The 18,652-nt window shown below is 45.1% G+C and overlaps 1 protein-coding gene across 2 annotated transcripts in view; it reads left to right on the top strand.

Annotated features, from left to right (window-relative positions):
- The window catches only part of LOC139265992 (small conductance calcium-activated potassium channel protein 2), a 271,997-nt gene that overhangs the window by 177,487 nt on the left and 75,858 nt on the right, over positions 1-18,652 (top strand). The window contains exon 1 of one of the 2 annotated variants that reach the window (XM_070883715.1): positions 13,851-13,900. The exons of the other annotated variant lie outside the window; for it this stretch is intronic. The gene's annotated coding sequence lies outside the window, so the exon portion shown is untranslated. Of the gene's footprint in view, positions 1-13,850; positions 13,901-18,652 lie in introns of those variants that run through there. 2 annotated transcript variants of the gene reach the window in all.

The raw sequence follows: 18,652 nt of genomic DNA, 5'->3' as shown, positions 1-18,652 counted from the left end.
CAATAGAGAGTCATTGAGAATCCAACTCCACTTACCTGGCATGTTCCCCGAGCGACGGCAATCCTGTCAAAAAGTTGATAAAGTTGTAAATGCCTGCTTTTAATCCTCTTAAATAGCTTTAAATTACTTAATCGCATTAAGTACCTTAATGAAGTGGCCGGCCATTTAATGCTATTAAGTATTTTAAAGCTATTTAAGAGGATTAAAAGCAGGCATTTAATCTGCAATCTGCATGCAGACCTGACAGCTGAGAAACTCACACGGAGGCGGGTTCAGAGTGGGATCCCGACCCGCTGTCAACTATTTTGACAGCGGGCCCACAGTCATAGATTCGGCCGTAGTGTGGTGAGGCTATTGGGAAAATAAATAAAGTTTTAGGCTAATACAAAAAGCAAAATACTGCGGACGGTGGAAATCTGAAATAAAAACAGCAAATGCTGGAAATAATCAGCAGGTCAGGCAGCATCTGTGGACGGAGAAACAGAGTTAATGTTTCAGGTCAATGTACTTTTGTCAGAACTGGAAATAGTTAGAGATATATTGGGAGAGAAATTGACTTATTTGCGCTTCCTGTTAGTGCCTCCGGGGGGAGATAACTGGACGCTAATGGCTTTCTGACCGGACACGGCAAAATTACCGACGCCCGCCAACTTCCCTTGCAGATTAGTGCTGGTAGTAAACATTAGCACCACAATCTCCTGCGCCCCGGAGATCGTGATGTCATCTGGTGCGCAGAACCCCATTACCGCCCCGGATCCTAAATTCACCTCCGTCCCATGCAGCATTGTCGGGTGTCAACAACGGCAGCTACAGCAGGCGTGTTGAGGTTACCCGACCGCTTGGGGAGCGGTAGTTATAGGGATTATTGGTGAGGTAGGCGAAAAAAAATTCTCAACCCTCTGTGCTCGTTTTTCAATTTTCCCATGCTGCGATTGATCAACCCTGCACTCTGTTCGAGTGCTTGGGGCTGATCGTCGCAGATCGCAAGTGCCATCGCTGAGCAGTTGATCCGTTCCCTTGCAGTGCCCTCAGCAATGGCCCTTCTCTTTAGATTCCTGAGGCATTGGGATTGCTTCTGGGGGAGGTGGGACCTCAACAGAGCCGGGACTAATATCCTCACAGGGGCGGGGGGGGGCGGTGTTGCCAGTGCTGTTGGGGAGGGTTTAAACTAACTTGGCAGGGGGATGGGAACCTGAGAATAGATTCAATAGGGAGGGGAGTAAAGCTGGAATTAGAAAGCAAAAATGTAGAAAGTGAATTTGAAGGACAGAGGAAACGAGCAGGAAAAAAGGGTAAAAGAACAAATTTAAATGCTCATTGTCAAAATGCACGTAGCATTCGTAACAAAATAGATGAGTTGATGGCACAAAAAGATACAAATGGGTATGATCTGATAGCCATTACAGCGACGTGGTTGCAAGGTGACCAAGGCTGGGAACTAAATATTCAGGAGTATTTGACAATTCGGATGGGCAGACAGAAAGGAAAAGGAGGTAGGGTAGCACTGTTAATAAAGGATGGGATCAGTGCATTAGTGAGAAACGATATTGGCTCAGATGATCAAGATGTTGAATCAGTTTGGGTGGAGATAAGGAATAATACGGGAAAAAATCATTGGTGGGCGTAGTCTATAGGCCCCCTAACAGTAGCTACACTGTTCGTCAGAGTATAAATCAAGAAATAATGGAGGCTTGTAATAAAGTAACGATAATAATCATGAACGATTTTAACCTTCATATTATTGGACAAAGCAAATTGGCCAGGGTAGCCTTGAGAAAGAGTTCACAGATTATATCTGGAATACTTTCCTTGAACAGTATGTTGCTATCTTAGATCTGGTACTGTGTAATGAGGCAGGATTAATAAATGATCTCGTAGTAAAAGATCCTCTACGAATGAGTGACCATAACATGGTTGAATTTCAAATTCATTTGGAGAGTGAGAAAGTTGTTTCTCAAACCAGTGTCCTAAACTTAAATAAAGGAAACTACAAAGGTATAAGGGCAGAGTTGGCAAAAGTGGATTGGGTAAATAGACTAAAGAATGGGACGGTTGATGAGAAGTGGCAGACATTTAAGGAGATATTTCATAACTCGCAACAAAAATATATCCCAATGAGAAGAAAAGACTGTGTGAGAAAGGATAACCATCCGTGGTTAACAAAGGAAATAAGGGATGGTATCAAAGTGAAAACAAGGGCATACAATGTGGCCAAGACTAGTGGGAGGCCAGAGGATTGGGAAATTTTTAAAAGCCAGTAAAGAACGACTAGAAAAATGATAAAGAGAAGGAAGATAGATTATGAAAGTATACTAGCATGAAATATAAAAACAGATAGTAAGAGTTTCTATAGGTACATAAACAGGAACAGAGTGGCTAAAGTAAATGTTGGTCCCCGAGAGGATGAGACTGGGGAATTAATAATGGGGAACAGGGAAATGGCAGAGACGTTGAAAAAATATTTTGTATCGGTCTTCACGGTAGAAGACACTAAAAACATCCCAATAGTGGATAATCAAGGGGCTATAGGGAGGGAGGAACTTAATACAATCACTATCACTAATGAAGCAGCACTCGGTAAATAATGGGACAAAAGGCTGACAAGTCCCCTGGACCTGATGGCTTACATCCTAGGGTCTTAAGAGAAATGGCTGCAGGGATAGTGGATGCATTGGTTATAATCTACCAAAATTCCCTGGATTCTGGGGCAGTCCCAGCAGATTGGAAAACTGCAAATGTAACGCCCCTATTTAAAAAAGGAGGCAGACAAAAAGCAGGAAACTATAGACCAGTTAGCCTAACATCTGTCGTTGGGAATATGCTGGAGTCCATTATTAAGGAAGCAGTAGCAGGACATTTGCAAAAGCATGATTCAATCAAGCAGAGTCAGCATGGTTTTATGACGGGAAAGTCATGTTTGACAAATTTGCTGGAGTTCTTTGAAGATGTAATTAACAGAATGGATAAAGGGAAACCAGTGGATGTGGTGTATTTGGATATCTGTAGGCATTTGTTAAGGTGCCAAATAAGAGGTTACTGCACAAGATAAAAGCTCCATGGGTTGGGAGTAATATATTAGCATGAATAGAGGATTGGCTAACTAACAGAAAACAGAGTCGGGATAAATGGGTCATTTTCCGGTTGGCAAATAGTGACTAGAGGGATGCCGCAGGGATCGGTGCTGGGTCCTCAACTATTTACAATCTATATTAATGACTTGGATGAAGCGACCGAGTGTAATGTAGCCAAGTTTGCTGATGATACAAAGATGGGTGGGAAAGCAAGTTTTGAGGAGGACACAACAAATCTGCAGAGGGATATAAACAGGCTAAGTGAGTGGGCAAAAATTTGGCAGATGGAGTATAATGTGGGAAAATGTGAGGTTATCCACTTTGGCAGAAATAATAGAAAGGCAATGAAAATTTAAATGGAGAAAAATTGCAAAGTGCTGCAGTACAGAGGGCCCTGGGGGTCCTTGTGCATGAAACACAAAAAGTTAGTATGCAGGTACAGCAAGTAATCTGGAAGGCAAATGGAATGTTGGCCTTTATTGCAAGGGGGATAGAGTATAAAAGCAGAGAAGTCCTGCTACATCTGTACAGGGTATTGGTATGGCCTCACCTGGAGTACTGCTACAGTTTTTATCTCTGTATTTAAGGAAGGATATACTTGCATTGGAGGCTGTTCAGAGAAGGTTCACTATGTTGATTCCAGAGATGAGGGAGTTGACTTATGAGGATAGGTTGGGCCTATACACATTGGAGTCCAGAAGAATGAGTGGTGATCTTATTGAAACATAAAGTAATGAGGGGGCTTGACAAGGTGGATATAGAGAGAATATTTCCACTCATAAGAGAAATTAAAACTAGGGGACATGGTCTCAGAATAAGGGGCCGCCCATTTAAAACTGAGATGAGGAGAAATTTCTTCTCTCAAAGGGTTGTAAATCTATGGAATCATCTGCCCCAGAGAGCTGTGGAAACTGGGTCATTGAATATATTTCAGGCAGCGATAGACAGATATTTGAGCAATAAGGGAGTAAAGGGTTATGGGGAGCAAGCAGGGAAATGGAGCCGAGTCCATGATCAGGTCAGCCATGATCTTTTTGAATGGCGGAGCAGGCTCAAGGGGCCAAATGGTCTACTCCTGCGCCTATTTCTTATGTTCTTCCATTCTTTATGGGAGGGAAGGAGCTTGTGAATCTGGCAGCGCTGCACAGACGTTGTGTAGCGCTCTGCCACTACCGCCCCTCTTGCCTGGTTTAGCGCACCAAGGGAAGTGATAGCACTTGATTTAGCACTCCACATCCACTGGAATGGGGGAGCGCCCGGCGATACCTTTGCGCTCCCGCAAAAGTTATCGCCCCAAAAGGGGCACTATGCAATTTCGAGCCCAAAAGTTTTTAAGCATATGTAAGGGCAAAGACAGAGGGGAGGGGAGGAAAGAACAAAAGAGAAGTCTATGATAGAGTGGAAGGCAGGAGAGATTAAAGAAAGAAAAGACTTGGATTTATATAACGCCTTTCACGACCACCGGACGTCTCAAAGCGCTTTACAGCCAATGAAGTATTTTTGGCGTGTAGTCACTGTTGTAATGTAGGAAATGTGGCAGCCAGTTTGCGCACATGCAATCGCCCACAAACAGCAATGTAATAATGACCAGATAATCTGTTTTTTTGTTATGGTTGATTAAGGGATAAATATTGGCCAGGACGCCAGGGATAACTCCCCTGTTCTTCTTTGAAATAGTGCCATGAGATCTTTTACGTCCACTTGAGAGAGCAGACAGTTCCTCAGTTTAAAATCTCATCCAAAAGATGGCACCTCCAACAGTGTAGCGCTCCCTCAGCATTGCACTGGAGTGTGAGACAAGATTTTTTTGTGCTGAAGTGAGACTTGAACCCACAACCTTCTGACTCAAAGGTGAGACTGCTACCCACTGACCACAGCTGATACTCAAAATATTAAAAGACAAGGGATGAAGGTGTGAGGCAAAAGGAGATGGTAAAGAGACAAGTTAAGAAACAAAAGATGAATCTAGATGAAGTGTAAATGGTAATGGCAGAATCATTAACAGCTGCCGTGTGAAAAATTGGGGCAGAGGTTATGGTCTGAAATTGTTGAACTCGATGTTGAGTCTGGAAGGCTGTAAAGTGCATAATCCCAAAATGAGATGCCGTTCCTCAAGCTTACGTTGAGTTAATTGGAACAGGAAGCCGAGGACAGAGAGGTCAGTTGCCCTACCTTTTTCCCTCGTGGGAATGTACCTCAACTGTACCCGAACCATCTCCTCTTTAAAGGCAGCCCATTGTTCGACGACAGTTTTGCCTGCCAATCTTTGATTCCAATTTACTCAGGCCACTGAAATTTGCCTTCCTCCGATTAAGTATTTTTAATCTAGATTGCTCCCTGTCCTTTTCCATAGCTAATCTAAACCTTATTATACTATGATCACTGTTTCCGTAATGTTCCCCTACTGACCCTTGCTCCACTTGACCCACCTCATTCCCCAGAACCAGATCCAGCAATGCCTCTTTCCTCATTGGGCTGAAAACGTGCTGATAAAGGAAGTTCTCCTGGACACACATCAGAAATTCTTCCCCCTCCCTGCCCTTTACACTATTACTATCTCACTCTATGTTAGGATCATTGAAGTCCCACATTATCACTATTCTATAGTTCTTGCACCTCTCTGTAATTTCCCGGCGAATTTGCTCCTCTATATCTTTCCCACCAGTTGGTGGCCTATAGAATACACCTAATAGTGTAATGGCACCTCTATTATTTCTTAACTCGAAACAAATAGATTCTGCCCTTGACCCATCCAAGACATCCTCTCTCTCCAGCATTGTAACATTTTCTTTAACCAATTCTGCCACCGCACCTTCATTCTTTCCTTCCCTATCTTTCCTGAACAACTTATATCCAGGAATATTTAAAATCCAATTCTGCCCTTTTTTGAGCCAGGTCTCCATTATCGCTATGAAAGCTTATTCCCATGTAGCTATTTGCGCCTGAAGCTCACCAACCTTATTCACCACGCTGCGTGCGTTTACACACATGCACTGTAAACCTGTCTTAGACCTCCTTGTATTCTCTCTTAGTGTGACCCCACCTAATACCTTACTATTTCTGACTCGAGTACTATCTATCTCTCCCCATCCTTTGTGCACTTTGCTTCTCCTAATGGAACAGACATGGTCGAGGACCCTGTTAACCATGGTGGAAGGGAATCCTCAGCAGAGGAAAAAGGAAGACATATCAAAAACATTGGTATGAAGGTAGCATCGTTAGAACAGAAGCGACAGAGACAGAGAAACAAGGAGAATTGAAGAGAGTCCTTAAGAACATAAGAACATAAGAAATAGGAGCAGGAGTAGGCCATAAGGCCCCTCGAGCTTGCGCCGCCATTCAATAAGATCATGGCTGACCTAATCATGCACTCAGCTCCACTTCCCTGCCCGCTCCCCATAACCCCTTATCCCCTTATCATTTAAGAAACTGTCTATTTCTGTCTTAAATTTATTTATTGTCCCAGCTTCCACAGCTCTCTGAGGCAGTGAATTCCACAGATTCACAACCCTCTGAGAGAAGAAATTTCTCCTCATCTCTGTTCTAAATGGGCGACCTCTTATTCTAAGATCATGCCCTCTAGTTCTAGTCTCCCCCACCAGTGGAAACATCCTTTCTGCATCCATCTTGTTAAGCCCTCTCATAATCTTATACATTTCTATAAGATCACCTCACGTTCTTCTGAATTCCAATGAGTAGAGGTCTAACCTACTCAACATTTCCTCATAAGTCAACCCCCTCATCCCCAGGATCAATCTAGTGAACCTTCTTTGAACTACCTCCAAAGCAAGTATATCCTTTCGTAAATATGGAAACCAAAAGTGCATGCAGTATACCAGGTGTGGCCTCACCAATACCCTGAACAGCTGAAACAAGACTTCCCTGCTTTTATACTCCATCTCCTTTGTAATAAAGGCCAAGATTCCATTGGCCTTCCTGATCACTTGCTGTACCTGCATATTATCCTTTTGTGTTTCATGTACAAGTACCCCCAGGTCCCACTGTACTGCAGCATTTTGCAATCTTTCTCCATTTAAATAATAACTTGCTCTTTGATTTTTTTCTGCCAAAGTGCATGACCTCACACTTTCCAACATTATACTCCATCTGCCAAATTCTTGCCCACTCACTTAGCCTGTCTATGTCCTCCTGCAGCCTCTTTATTCCTCCTCATACATTACCCTTCCTCCCATCTTTGTAGCGTCAGCAAACGTTATACTCCATCGCCTCTTCCAATTCGTTAATATAGATTGTAAATAGTTGGGGTCCCAGCACTGATCCCTGTGGCACCCCACTCGTTACTGATTGCCAACCAAAGAATGAATCATTTATTTTAACTCTCTATTTTCTGTTTGTCAGCCGATCTTCTATACATGCTAATATATTACACCCAACCCCATGAACTTATATCTTCTGCAGTAACCTTTTGTGTGGCACCTTGTCAAATGCCTTCTGGAAGTCCAAATACACCACATCCACTGGTTCCCCTATATCCACTCTGTTCGTTACATCCTCAAAGAATTCTAGCAAATTTGTCGAACATGACTTCCCCTTCATAAATCCATGCTGACTTTGCCTGACTGAATTTTGCTTTTCCAAATGTCCTGTTTCTGCTTCTTTAATAATGGACTCCAACATTTTCCCAACCACAGATGTTAGGCTAACAGTTTCCTGCTTTTTGTCTGCCTCCTTTGTCTGCTTCCTTACAGGAAGCAGGGTGGGAGGAAGTGTAAAGGTAGCTGTGGGAATCAGTGGGCTTATACTGGATATTGGTCGATAGCCTATCCCCAGAAATGGAGAAGTCGAGGAAGGGAAGGGAAGAGTCAAAGATGGACCATGTGAAGGCTAGGGAAGTGTAGAAATTGAAAGTATAATATCGAACTGACAATACTATGCTTAGTATAAAAGCAAAATCAATGCAGAACAGCAATGGGAAACATTTTAAACAGAGTTCAACAGAGTGCAGGAACAATATATTCTGCTAAATGGAAAAAAAACAAATTAAACACGAATGAGACTCCATGGATGAATAAAGCCATAAGGTAAAAATTGAGGGTAAGGAAAGAAGCATACATTAAGTACATAGTAGGGGAGTGTATGAAAAGGGAGAAGTAAAAAAAAATAATTAGGAATGCAAAGAGGAACTAGGAAATTAAATTATCAAGGAACATAAAACAAAATAGTAAAATATTTTACAGGCACATCAATAAAAAAGGAAAGTTGGAATGGGAATAGGCCATTAAGGGATAGACAGGATAATACCACAGGTAACAATTGAGAGATGGCAGAAATATTAAATAATTTTTTTGCATCAGTATTTACCAGGGAGATAGAACAGGTGGACATGACATTGGATGATGAGGTTAGTAATAAGATAAGTGCATTTAAAATAAAAAGAGGGGATATATTAAATAAACTAATCAAACTCAACGAGGATAAAACTCCTGGCCTGGATAGATTGCATCCACACATTTTTAAAAGAATCTAGGGAAGAGATAGCAGAGGCATTGCTACACATATTTAATAATTCATTATAAAAAGGTATCATGCCAGAGGACTGGTGGATAGCTAACGTAATACCGATATTTAAGGAGGGGGATAGAACATGTCCAGTGAATTATTGACCAGTCAGCTTAACATCGGGGGTAGGAAAACTAATGGAATCCCTACTAAAGGAGAAAATAGAAGAACATCTAGAAACCAGAAATATAATAAGTAATAGTCAGCATGGATTTCAAAAGGGAATGTCTTGCTTGACCAACCTCATTGAATGTTTTGAAGAGGTAACAGAGAGAGTAGACAATGGTAACGCAGTAGAAGTAATTGATCTAAATTTTCAAAAGGCCATCGATAAGGTACCCATAATAGACTGATGAACAAGGTCAGAGAATGTGGAGTCAGGAGACAAGTAGCAGAATGGATAGCTAGCTGGCTTCAAGACAGAAAGCAGAGAGTCGGGATAAAGGGTATCTATTCACAGTGGCAGAAGGTCAGTTGTATTGTTCCACGGAGATCAGTGCTGGGCCCACTGTTCACAATTTATAATAACGATTCAGACATTGGAAACGAAAACAGAATTTCTAAATTTGCAGATCACACCAAATTGGGGGCAATAGTCAATGCTGAGGAGAACTGCAACAAATTATAGGAGGACATTAATAAACTTGCAGAATGGGCGTATAATTGGCAAAAAAAGTTCAACACAGATAAATGTGAGGTATTACATTTTGGTAGGAAGAATAGGGAGATCACTTATTACCTGGAGGGTGAGAGTCTAGCTGGGGTAGAGGAACAAAGGGATCTCGGAGTACAAATATACAAATCACTAAAAGATGCGACACAGGCTAGCAAGGCCATAAAAAAGCAAATCAAGCACTAGGTTTATTTCTCGAGGTATAGAATTGAAAAGTAGGGAATGTTAAGTGTGAATAAAGACTCTGACTGTATACTGTAAGCCCAAAGTAAAGTGTGACCTTTGTCTTTTATTGTAGGTCTCCAGAGTGCCTCTCCCACCTGTGAGGCCTACATAAATACCTGTGCTCCCAAGGGATTGTGGGATCCCTTGGGACTCCAGGGGATGAGCCCTCTGGTGACTACATAAGGTATATACAGGTTTACACATATATAACATCACTGCCCCGCCCCCCCCACCAAAGTCAGTAGTGTAACTATTTACAAGGTGAGTCGATCTGGGGCCTTTCTTTCCCTGCTTGATTGTCTCGGTGTGGAGCTGGCCTTGCTGGGCTGCCTGGTGTGATGAGTCCTGCTGGGCTGCTGCGGGTGATAGGTTCTGCTTTATGGTCAACCATGGTGTCGGTTGCCACTGATGTAAATGTTGGGGGGTCAAGGAAGGTAGGGTCCAATTGGGTTGCTCTGGATAGTCCGTAAATCTGAATTTGATTTGGTCCAAGTGTTTCCGGTAGGTGAGTCCATTTGAAAGTTTGACCCGAAACACCCTACTCCCCTCTTTGGCCACAACAGTGCTGGGAAGCCACTTGGGACCTTGTCCATAGTTCAACACAAATACAGGATCATTGATTTCAATTTCGCGTGACACATTTGCGCTATTATGATATGTACTTTGTTGAAGCCGCCTGCTCGCTACCTGTTCGTGTAGATCAGGGAGGACTAACGAGAGCCTTGAATTAAGTGCTCTTTTCATGAGCAGTTCAGCGGGTGGAATCCCAGTGAGCGAATGGGGTCTCGTGCGGTAGCTAAGCAGGACTCGGGATTGGCGAGTCTGCAGTGAGCCTTCAGTTACCCCCTTCAAGCTCTGCTTGATGGTTTGCAGTGCTCTCTCTGCCTGACCATTGGATTCAGGTTTGAATGGTGCAGATGTAACATGTTTGATCCCATTACGGGTCATGAACTCTTTCAACTCAGCACTGGTGAAATATGGCCCGTTGTCGCTCACAAGGACATCAGGTAGGCCTTGCGTGGCAAACATGGCCCGCAGGCTTTCAGTGGTGGCAGCGGACGTGCTTGCCGACATTATCTCACATTCAATCCATTTGGAGTACGCATCTACAACCACTAGGAACATTTTACGCAAAAATGGACCTGCAGAGTCGATGTGGGCCCTGGACCACTGTTTGGAGGGCAAACATCATAAACTTAGTGACGCCTCCCTGGGTGCATTACCTAATTCGAGCATGTGTTACATTTGTGCATGCAGGACTCTCAGTCCGCATTGATACCGGGCCACCACACGTGGGATCTGGCTATCGCTTTCATCATTACAATGCCTGGGTGAGTACTGTGGAGATCACTGATGAAAGTGTCCCTGCCCTTTTTGGGGACCACTACCCGATTACCCCACAGAAAGCAGCCTGTCTGCTTCGACATTTCATCTTTGTGCCGCTGGTACGGCTTTATCTCTTTCTGCATTTCCACTGGGACACTGGACCAACTCCCGTGAAGCACACAATTGTTTACGAGGGACAGTAAGGGGTCCTAGCTCGTCCAGGTTCTAATCTGTCGGGCCGTGACGGGTGATTGCTCACTCTCGAATGCTTCCATAACCATGACTAAATCTGCAGGCTGTGCCATTTCCATCCCAGTGGTGGGCAATGGTAGCCTACTGAGAGCATCGACACAGTTTTCTGTGACAACGTGAGCACCCATCTCTGGATGTGGGCCGATGCATTCGTAGTTATCCCCTTACTTTCGGAAAAAAGGGATATCTGTGGCTTATGTTCAGTCTACGATTCAAATTTGTGCCCAACAGATATTGATGCATTTTATTTCCCCCATAAACACACACTAACGCTTCTTTTTCAATCATGCTGTAGGCTCTCTCAGCCTTAGACAGACTTCTGGATGCATAAGCGACCGGTTGCAATTTCCCCGATTCATTAGCTTGTTGCAATACACACCTGACGCCGTACGATGACGCATCACATGCTAGTACCAAATGCTTACATGGATCATACAACACAAGCAATTTGTTTGAGCATAACAATTTTCTCGCTTTTACACAGGCATTTTCTTGGCTTTTGCCCCATACCCATTCGTCTCCTTTACACAGTAAGACATGCAGTGGTTCTACCAGTGTGCTGAGACCCGGTAAGAATTTACCAAAGTAGTTCAGGAGTCCCAGAAACGACCGCAGCTCCATCACGTTCTGTGGTCTCGGTGCATTCTTGATTGCCTCCGTCTTCGAATCGGTGGGCCTGATGCCATTTGCCATGATTCTTCTCCCCAAGAACTCCACTTCAGGCACCAGGAAAACGCACTTCGAGCATTTTAACCTGAGCCCATGCGGTTGAGTCGACTAAGAACCTCCTCCAGGTTCAGCAGATGCTCGACTGTGTCCCGACCTGTAACCAAGATGTCGTCCTGGAAGACCACCGTGCGCGGGACTGACTTCAGTAAACTTTCCATGTTTCTCTGGAATATCGCCACGGCTGATCGAATTCCAAACGAGCATCTGTTGTAGATGAAGAGACCTTTGTGTGTATTGATGCAGGTGAGGCACTTCGATGATTCCTCCAGCTCCTGCGTCATGTAGGCCGAGTTGAAGTCCAGCTTCGTGAATGTCTTTCCTCCCACCAGCGTCGCAAAAAGGTCGTCAGCATTTAGTAGTGGGTATTGATCTTGCAGGGAGAAAAGATTGATAGTTACTTTGTAATCACCACAGATTCTGATGGTTCCCGTCTCCCTTGAGTACTGGAACAATCGGACTGGCCCACTCATTAAATTCGATCTGCAAAATGATGCTCTCTCTTTGCAGCCGGTCTAGCTCGATCTCCATCCTCTCTCTCATCATGTACGGTACTGCTCTCGCCTTGTGATGGATGGGTTGCGCCCCTGGAATTAGGTGGATCTGCACTTTTGCTCCTTGGAACTTCCCGATGCCTGGTTCGAACAGCAAAGGGAACTTGTTTAAGACCTGGGCACACGAAGTGTCGTCAGCGGACGAGAGCGCTCGGACATCATCCCAGTTCCAGCATATCTTTCCCAGCCAGCTCCTGCCGAGCAGCGTGGGACCATCGCCCGGTACCATCCAGAGTGGTAGCTTGTGCACCACTCCATCGTCGGAAACCTTTACAGTAGCACTGCCGATTATGGGAATCAATTCCTTTGTGTAAGTTCTCAGTTTCGTGTGAATGGGAGTCAAGACTGGCCTTGAGGCCTCGCTTATGAGCGAAAGTCCAGCTCTATTGACACCGGAAGTCCATTTAATTCAACCTTCAGCATTATCGGGGGAGACTTTGTAGTAAATGTGTGCACCCCATATACCTCTGGCTCCTCGGCCTGAGGCTCTGGTTCGTCATGATCTGCCGTGGATCTGTCCTCCTCTGCAACATGGTGGTTTGCAGCTCGCCTGCACATACGTTGGAGGTGTCCCATTGTTCCACAGCCCTTCAAACGTACCCTTTGAAGCGGCATGAATGGAAACGATGATCACCCCCGCAGCGCCAACAAGGTGTTAATGGCCTTGCATTCATCACCCTTGATGGTGGACTCTGAGACATCTACGGACGTGCAGCTGCAGGCATGTGGGGCCTGCCCTAAATGTTGTGATTTGAAAACAACATCACTTTGTTCACAGTACTTGTAGCAGCACTCGTCGGCTGAGAGATTTGCTTAGTATTGTCACTGGTGGCAATGAACGCCTGGTCTATCGCTATGTCTTTACTCAAGGTTGGGGTCTCCACAGTCAAAAGTTTGTGAAGTATCACTTCATGGCCAATGCCAAGTACGAAAAAGTCTCTGAGCATGTGCTGCAAATGTCCTTCAAATTCGCAATGTCCTGCAAGGCATCTTAGCTTAGCGACATAACTCGCCACTTCCTGGCTTTCAGACCTTTTGTAGGTGTAGAACCGGTACCTCGCCATCAGAACACTTTCCTTCAGGTTGAGATGTTCCCGGACCAGTGTGCACAAATCATCGTACGATTTCTCTGTGGGTTTCGCTGGAGCAAGCAGATTTTTCATGAGGCCATACGTTGGTGCCCCGCAGACGGTGAGGAGAATCGCCCTTCATTTGGCAGCGTTCGCTTCTCCTTCCAGCTCATTGGCCACAAAGAATTGGTCAAGTCGCTCCACGATTATTTCCCAATCATCTCCCTCCGAAAATTTCTCCAGGATGGCCACTGTTCTCTGCATCGTTGGGTTTGTCATCTGTATCTCGTCGCCAGTTGTTACGTATGAATAAAGAGTCTGACTAGATACTGTGAGCCCAAAGTAAAGTGTGACCTTAATCTTTTATTGCAGGTCTCCAGAGTGCCTCTCCAGCCTGTGAGGTCTCCTTAAGTACCAGTGCTCCCAAGGGATTGTGGGATCCCTTGGGACCCCAGAGGATGAGCCCGCTCATGGCTCCACAAGGTATATACAGGTTTACACATATATAACAGGGAAGTTATGCTAAACTTATATTGAACCTTGGCTAGACCAAATTTGAAGTACTGAATACAGTTCTGGTCGACATGTTATAAAAAGGATACAGAGGCACTGGAGAGGGTGCAGAGAAGATTTACAAGGATGATACCAGAAATGCGAGGGTATATATATCAGGAAAGGATGAACAGGCTGGTTCTCTTTTCTCTTTAAAAAAAAAAGCTGAGGGGTGACGTAATATAGGTCTTTAAAGTTATGAATATTTTGATAGAGTAGCTACAGAGAGGATGTTTCCACTTGTGGGGAAGAACATAACTAGAGGCCATCAATATAAGACAGTCACCAAGAAATACAATAGGGAATTCAGAAAAAACTTCTTTACTCTAAAGAGTGGTGAGAATGTAGAACTTGCTACCATAGGGAGTGGTTGAAGCGAATAGTGTAGATGCAGTTAAGGGGAGGCTAGACAAGCTTATGAGGGCGAAGGGAATAGAGGATTAGGTTGATAGATTTAGATGAGGAAAGACGGGAGGAGGCTAGAGTGGAGCATAAATGCCGGCATGGACTGGTTGGGCTGAATGGCCTGTTTCTGTGCTGTATATCCTATGTAATTTTCTTGCCCCCTGTCATATTCACACTGTCTATCACTGCCCCATGTCCTACCCAATGGTTTAACTAGGTGCCGACACTCAATATTCTCATCCTATGTGTTTGTTTTGTTTTATTAGTTCTATATGCAGTTTTGGACGCTCCATTGTAGAGATGACACTAAATCCATAGGGAACAAAATGCAGCCTCCCGATAAGGCCTGTTACCACCGCAGAGTGGCAGCCATGCAGCAATGTCGAATGGCCGCCAATTTGTAGTTGAATAGCCACCGCTCGCGAAATTCTCCCTGGTAGTTTTCCCGGCAGTCCCCACATCTGACGCGCTGCTGCCGGACCCTCCTAAGTGCATCATCAAATGCCAGTTTTTTCTGTCGGTGCATTGTGTTTGCAGTATGTGTAAAATGGTGGTTCAGACTCCATTAAAGGGGAGGGTGTACTGTTGTGGCCGCCATCTTATTTTTCTTTGTTGGCCGACTGCCAGGTCGGCCTGACAGTTATGCCTCCGGGTTTGGCCGGACCACCAACAGGCAGCCTGGCACCCCCTCTTGGCCCAGCCGAAACTCTCCCTGGTGGCCCAGTGGACCTAACTGAAAAAGCTGCAGAGCTGGCAGTGGCTCTCCCCTTTAACTGAAGATGAGAGACGTTTTGACGCGCCAGTGCGATTACCTCACCAGCCCAGCTGACAGCGGCGGACACATTTCCCGCCCCCACTTCCGCCCCTCTTATGACGGACACTCCGGTCCCGCCCCCATTACCGCCCCCATTATGACCGACTTCCACCCCGCTCGAAAAAAAACAACAAAGAATTGAACTTCACAAGATGGGCCTCCACATCCATTGCGGCAGCCAAAACACACAAAAAAAACAGTAGATGCGACCTGTTTCCGGAGGGGGTGAATTTCGGCCCCATGTAGAATCTACAGCTCAGATTCGCCAGGATGAAGCCAGAAATGGGAAATTATGGGACAAATTTTCATGTGTCTGAATCTATTGGGCTGGAGACTGATGTTGTGAGAGAGGGAAAGGGTAACTGAAATGAAAATGGGTATTGTAGCCTAATAGTTACGATACTAGAGTAGCAACTCAGAAGTTGTAGGTTTAAATCCCACTAGGGCATGTTGTCAAACAGAATTCAATAAATCTGATCATTTGTGGGCAAGCAACAGAAAAAGACCAATGAAACCCAAATGATTTACCAATACCCAGAGGTGGGACACTGCTACCCCTACCCGATCTGGCCTATATTTTACTCCAGTCACATAGTATGTGGTTGAGTCTTAATGTACTAGGGATGGGAAATAAATACTGCATTGTATCTTAACCATTGCCTTGTAAAAAGTTAGCATTACTTATTTACTGTTGAACTCTATGCTCCTAGTTATAAAACCCCAATTTGTGGAGGATAAATTCAAGAGCGACAAAATCTACAGGTCCAGACACATCCCAAGCAGTGGATTCACTGCTGTCAAAATCCACAAGGCACACCTTGCTACCTTAGTATGTCAAGCGAGACTTGCCTTCACTGCCTCTGCTTCATTGCAGAAGAAGTGAGATTGCAAACCGGTTACGAAGGGCTGACTCACTGACATCTTCAAGGACTGGGATCCGTAGCCATGAAACTCACAACCAGGGGTGAACTGCCTTGAGACCCAAGTACGTTTTATATAATAGGCTTGGGAAATAAACAAAAACTCCTTTGTGATAACTGTTTTCAGCTACTGGACCTATCTTATTCCTTCAGTATATCTTACATCAATCTTCAAAAATAATAGAGTATCACATCGAAATTAATTTTAAATTTAGAATATGAAATAAAATTATTTTATAAAGATGAAAAAGTATATCAGAAACCGTCGGCAGCAGCGAGCAATTCCCCTCGCGGGGCAGAAAGGGGGCCGCCGCCGGTCGGAAGGGGGTCGCCGCGTGCTCGACGGGGCAGCTACATGGGCGGCGCAGTGACCATCACCACTGGAAAAAAAATGGAGGCCAATTTATAAAATGTCGGTGACTCTGCGTCGACTAGGCAGTGAGTCCTTACTGAGAGGTGGCCACTGCTCTTATAGAAAGGGACAATTTTGGCCCCAAAGAATTTTACAGGAGAGGTGAGAGGGAATTGAAGGAGGAGAAGGTATAAGAGGAATCGAGGGAGAGAGCAAGGTGTGATTTTGTTATGTATGCAACAATTTGTAACAAGCATTCTACCACCACCAGAGGGCGCATCTGTTGGAATCCCAAGGGGTCCCAGCATCCCTTGGGAACACTGCATATAAGCAGGCCTCCCGTGCTGTGCCAGCATTCTGGAGTCAGAATAAAGAGACTGAGGTCACACTTACTCATGTCTACAGTACTCAGTCACATTGCTTTATTTGAGACATTAAAAAACTGGCGACGAGTAATAGATAATGAACCATCACGCGAAAATGCAGAGAACTGTTGGTATCCTGGAGAAATTCTCAGAAGGTGATGATTGGGAAGCCTTCATGGAGCGACTCGACCAATACGTCGTGGCCAACGAGCTGTAAGGGAATGAGAACGCTGCCAAACGAAAGCCGATCCACCTCACCGTCTGCCGGGCAACAACCTATGGCCTCATGAAGAATCTTCTTGCTCTGGTGAAACCAACAACCAAATCATATGAAGAACTGTGTACGCTGGTCCGGGAGCACCTAAATCCAAAGGAGAGCATTCTGATGGCAAGGTATCAATTTTATACATGTCAACGGTCTGATGGCCAGGAAGTGGCGAGATACGTCGCTGATCTAAGGCACCTTGCAGGACATTGCGAATTCGGTGGATTCCTGGAGCAAATGCTAAGAGACTTTTTTGTGCTTGGCATTGGCATTGAGGTTACCCTTCGTAAACTATTGACTGTTGTCAAGGTAATGTTGTTTTCAGGCAGGAATGCATATGGCAGAATGTACATGCCTGCAGCTGTACGTACTCAGATGACTCACAGTCTGCCATCAAGTGTGAATGCGAGGCAATTAACACCTTGTTGGCGCTGCGGAGGTGATCATCGAGCCCATCAATGCCGCTTCATACACTATGCGTGCAAAGGCTGTGGAACAATGGGACACCTCCAGAGAATGTGCAGATGAGCTGCAAACCCTGCAAACCACCACATTGCAGAGGAAGACAGATCCATGGCGGATCAAACTGAACTAGTGACTCGAACCGTGAAATGTCCACCGATTATGTTGAAAGTTGAACTGAACGGAATTCCAGTATCCATGGAATTGGACATGGGTGCGAGTCAGTCTATCATGAGCAAAAAGGCCTTTGAGAGGCTGTGGTGCAACAAGGCACAAAGGCCCAAGCTGAGCCCTATTCATACCAAGCTGAGAACTTACACTAAAGAGCTGATCCATGTAATTGGCAGGGCAGCAGTAAAAGTCTCCTATGATGGAGCGGTGCACAAACTACCACTATGGATTGTACCAGGAGATGGCCCCACACTATTCGGCAGAAGCTGGCTGGGAAAAATCCGCTGGAACTGGGACGACATCCAAGCGCCTCATGTGCACAGGTTTTGAGCAAGTTTCCGTCGTTGTTTGAGCCAGGCATCAGAAATTTCTCTGGGGTGAAGGTGCAGATCCACTTGGTTCCCGGTACATCACCCATCCACCACAAGGCACGTGCGGTGCCATACATGATGCGAGAGAAAGTGGAGGTTGAGCTGAACAGGCTGCAACGAGAGGGCACCATTGCGCGGTTGAGTTCAACGAGTGGGCCAGTCTGATTGTTCCGGTTCTCAAGGGCGATGGCACGGTCAAAATTTGTGGGGACTATAAAGTAACGATTAACCATTTTTTGCTGCAGGACCAATACCCGCAACCCAAGGCAGATGACCTATTTGCGACGCTGGCAGGAGGGAAGATGTTCACCAAGTTGGACCTGAACTCGGCCTACATGACGCAGGAGCTGGCGGAATCTTCGAAAGGCCTCACCGGCATCAACACGCACAAAGATCTGTTCATCTACAATCGATGCCCGTTTGGGATTCGATCGGCCGCAGCAATTTTTCAAAGCAACATGGAGAGTCTGCTAAAGTCGGTTCCGCACACCGTGGTTTTCCAGGACAACATATTGATCACAGGTCGGGACACCATCGAACACTTGCAGAACCTGGAAG

This window comes from Pristiophorus japonicus, chromosome 1 (assembly GCF_044704955.1).
Source record: "Pristiophorus japonicus isolate sPriJap1 chromosome 1, sPriJap1.hap1, whole genome shotgun sequence".
Taxonomy (NCBI): domain Eukaryota; kingdom Metazoa; phylum Chordata; class Chondrichthyes; family Pristiophoridae; genus Pristiophorus; species Pristiophorus japonicus.
The sequence above is the reverse complement of the archived record's forward strand: the minus strand, read 5'-3'. Positions and strand labels throughout refer to the sequence as shown.